Consider the following 4,052-nt stretch of genomic DNA (forward strand, 5'->3'; position numbering starts at 1 on the left):
TGATGTCTCAGCTGAGACTGGCATGGTAAGAATGAAAGACTTGGGGAGAATTTATGAAAGAGATCTTCCACAGTGAGTGAATGGCAAGGGCTAGGATTAGGAGACAGAAATGAGCTTCTGGGACTTTGGATCTGAAAGAAGGGGAGATGTGAAAGTTCGCTGTGACAAGTGAGAAAGTGCCATGAGCAGCGATGAGCCAGGGTGGATGGGGCAGATGGCACATTACATTTTGGCCATGGTCAAGAATTTGGGGTCCAATCAAGGTGCCATGGAAGCCACTGAAGTTTCAAAAAAGAGAAGAGATAGGATTTGATTTCCATTTTAAAAGAGCAATCTGGTTGCTGTGTGGCAAGTGAGGACTGCGGTGGGGAGAAAGTGAATCCAGGAAAACCAGACAAGATGCTATTTTCGTTATCCAGGTGAATGATGATGAAGAGTGACCCGTAACTAAGCTAGGAGCGGTCTAGGTGGTGAGAAAGAGACAGATGCAGGAGGTATTTTGGAGGTAAGCCAACAGAGCTGCAAGAGGAGTAAGGTTGCTTCTAAATAAAGAATGCTTCCGTTTCTATTTTTAGTTCAAAAGCCTTTTATGTCAAACAATTATAGCAGCTAACAAATTGACTCTATAAATATATCCAATGTACATTTAAGCTAATATTAAATTTCTTTGGGCCTTCAGAGTTTGTATTACATAAATAGCACGAAATAAAAATCCTTAATAAAGAAAGTTTGTAAAATACAGAAAAGCAAAATTGTTTAAATAAAAATACATACTATAAAATATGTTACATACATATCTAAGACGAGAATTCCTCTTTTTTCCCTTAGAATTGAGATTTGATCTCCTATTTGGGGGCGAGGGGGCACGCTGTTGTGCTGTACCAGGTTTTGCCTCTTTCTGCGGCATCTTTCAAAAACCGAAAACAATGTAACAACGTTATCACAAATGCTAGGTGTGGACATTTATTTCATCATATATGGGAGGTGACTTCCACCACTGGGGCAATCGGACCTGGGAATGCCGAGAAGTCAAGAAGTCGGGAGCTGATGAAGCGCATGTCCATCTTACCAAGACCTTGAGTATAATGCAGAGTCCCTGCTGCAAATCCCTTCCCATCCGTGCTTTGGGACGGAAGGAGGGAAATTGCAGCTATTTACAGCAACCACCATCTGAGCAGGGACTGAGTCACGCAGTACCTCGGGGAAGCGGGGTTGGAAACCCTTGTCAACATGCAGTCAAGTCTAGAGTTAGAGCTGGCCGGTGTGCGCCCTGCTTCTGCGGGAGGGTCCCCGGGCCCTTTCGAATTTGTTTTCCGTTTGTCTGCCGTTTGTCTGTTGTTGTTTTAGCCCTCCCTCTAAAGGCTAAGGATTCCACCGAGGTACGGCATGGGCGGGGGCGCGTCCTGAGCGGGCGCCCCCGGGGAGCGCGGCTGGGAGCTGCAGGCCGCAGCTCGCCCGCGTGGATCCTCCGCGTGCCCGCCCCGCGCGGACCCGGGGCTGCAGGAGTCCCCGGCCCCCGCGAGGCTGCAGTGCGGCGCGCACCGGCTCCCGGCGCCGTCCTCCTCCCCGCGGCGCGCGGTCATGGATCTCTGCGTCCTAAAGGGGAAAGATAATGCCGGGTTAGCGTATAAATAGACGGCTGCATGCTCTCCCTGCGAAGCATCGATTGAGGCCGCTGACTATCGATCTAATTTTAACTTACATGTTCGCGCGAGCCCTCCCCGCCCCCCTGCCGCGGCGGGGCGGAGCGCGGGCCACGCTGTCTCCCGCGGCCGCCAGAGGGCGGCCCACCCGTCGTCCCGCCACCCTGCCCGTCTGGCCCCTCTGTTTACGCGGACGTACAATGCTGGCCTTTATTGGGTTTGAAAAACAGGAGTTTGATTTTCCTGCACCGGGATGACCTCGACACTCATGAAAGTCGGAGGAAAGCGGGGAATCGGATGACAGGCAGCCGGGAAAATAAAGCTTGCATTTCACCTCCTCCCACGCCACCACCTACACAGCACTCGGGATGTGCTTCTCATTTTAAAACCACCTTGCTGAAGCCGGGAAGTGGGGGAGGGCGGTAGGAGTGCAATGTTAAATTCTTCTGGGTACTCTGGCACTCGGCGTGCAGCGCCTTCTGTTTAGAAGGTAAATGTCACCCGCTCTCTCTTGTAAGGGCGCTCTCCTGAACTGACACCAAATGCCAGTGCACCCACGTTATCGAGGAGTGATTTGCCTAACATATTATTAATTGTTTCTAGGCATAATCCATCTTGCCGAAGTTTAAGTAATGGCCATCAGCAATTTTATACTACTGGCTTGTGCATTTCAGGTTGGGAATTAAAGTCTATCAAAGTTTTGCTTGCCATCTTTTGGGACCACAGCACATCAGGATAGGGGGAATAGGATAAAGTAAATGAGAGGGAAAGGGAGACAGAAAACAAAGAAAGATGCCTCCCCGGAAATTCCCCAGCCCTAGAACTCGGCATGTGAACAAACTTTCCTCTGGGATTGAGTGAAACATATTAATAGCAGCCCGTGTTTCTGAAGCACTTGCTATGTGCCAAGCATTGTACTAACCATTTCATATTTGTTACTTCATTAAATCCTCAACACAACCTATTGATTAGATCCTATTATTATCCACATTTTAGAGTTGAGAAAAAACTGAGGCAAGTTAGTTGCATAAAGTCGGCTAGCTAGAAAGAGACAGAGCCAAGATTCAAACGTCAGTGGAGGTTGACCCAGAACCTTACTCCACATCGCCATGTCAAGTGTCGACAACATGTCCACCCTTGGTGAAGTCTTAAACTCTCTGCATCTCTAAGCAAAGGAGGGTGCATGTGAAGAGAGATGGCCACTTTCAAATAAGGCCTACCTAGACCAAAATGCAAAAGCTCTTCACAGGGCGAGCTCTTGCAAAAGTGAAAAACTTACGAAGAAATGATCATCTGCAGTGTTGCTCCTGATAATAGCTTATAGGATGGAAATAAAGTAACCAGAAGAAGGAAATTTTTATTAAGGGGCCGTCACCTGTCTACTCATTCAACAAACATTTGCGCACAGTGGACTGGCCATTGTGGTGGGTGCAGAAATATCATAATGAAGAAGACAAAAGTGCTCTATCCCCTCATGGAGCCTCGTGAGAGAAAGGGGTTATAACTAAGTGAACAATCAAACATATAATTACAATTTGAGATGATTACAAAGGGGAGGAGGGAGTCAAGAAGGCCTGTCTGAGGAAATGCCATTTACATGGAGAGATACAGCGTGAGTAAGGGTTAGCTGGGTCCAGGATGGGCCTGAGCATAATATGGAGAGAGATCGGGAAGTCTTGAGGAGGAAATGGTGTTGGGGAATGAGTAGGAGAGGATGCTGGAGAGCGTACATGGGATTTGATAAACCGGAGTAAAGATTTGTGACGTCATCATAAGCACAATGGGAATACCCCCTTAAGAGATTCAAGAATAAGAATAAAGTGATCCAATTTGTGTTTTAGAAAGTTGCTTTGTTTGCGGTGCCGAGAATGGATAGGAGGTGGGACGAGGGAGTGAGCGTCAGGAGACTTCAGGAAGCTTGCACACTACTAGCTCAGTGAGGGTTGATGGGGGTTTGGACAAGGCCTGCCGTAGTGGAAATTGAGAGAAGTGGAGAAGCTGTTTGCAGTTTGGTGATGGATTGGACAAGATGGCTGATGGGTAGAAAGAGGTCAAGGATCCCTCCCAGTTTCTGGCTGGAGGCACTGGATTGAATGAGGCATCATTGACTAATCCAGATGACATGAAAAGAGGAGCAAGTTGGGGGACCCTTGGTTTGGGCCTTTCCTATTTGAAGAATGAAGGCTGCTGACTATTCAGAAAGAAAAGAGACTTTAAGGCCGGGTGCAGTGGCTCACACCTGTAATCCCAGCACTTTGGGAGGCCGAGCCGGGTGGATCACGAGGTCAGGAGTTCGAGACCAGCCTGACCAACATGGTGAAACCTCGTCTCTGCTAAAAATACAAAAATTAGCTGGGCATGGTGATACACACCTGTAGTCCCAGCTACTCAGGAGGCTGAGGTAGGAGA

General features: G+C 48.2%; 1 long non-coding RNA gene across 1 annotated transcript in view; it reads right to left on the bottom strand.

The window, feature by feature from the left end:
- Positions 1-568: 568 nt before the first annotated feature.
- Positions 569-4,052, bottom strand: part of LOC108295102 — a 5,830-nt gene continuing 2,346 nt past the window's right edge. The window contains exon 2 of the long non-coding RNA XR_001821276.1: positions 569-1,596. This is a non-coding gene — a long non-coding RNA (uncharacterized LOC108295102). The remainder of the gene's footprint in view (positions 1,597-4,052) is intronic.

Source organism: Cebus imitator, unplaced genomic scaffold (genome assembly GCF_001604975.1).
Source record: "Cebus imitator isolate Cc_AM_T3 unplaced genomic scaffold, Cebus_imitator-1.0 Scaffold619, whole genome shotgun sequence".
NCBI lineage: Eukaryota > Metazoa > Chordata > Mammalia > Primates > Cebidae > Cebus > Cebus imitator.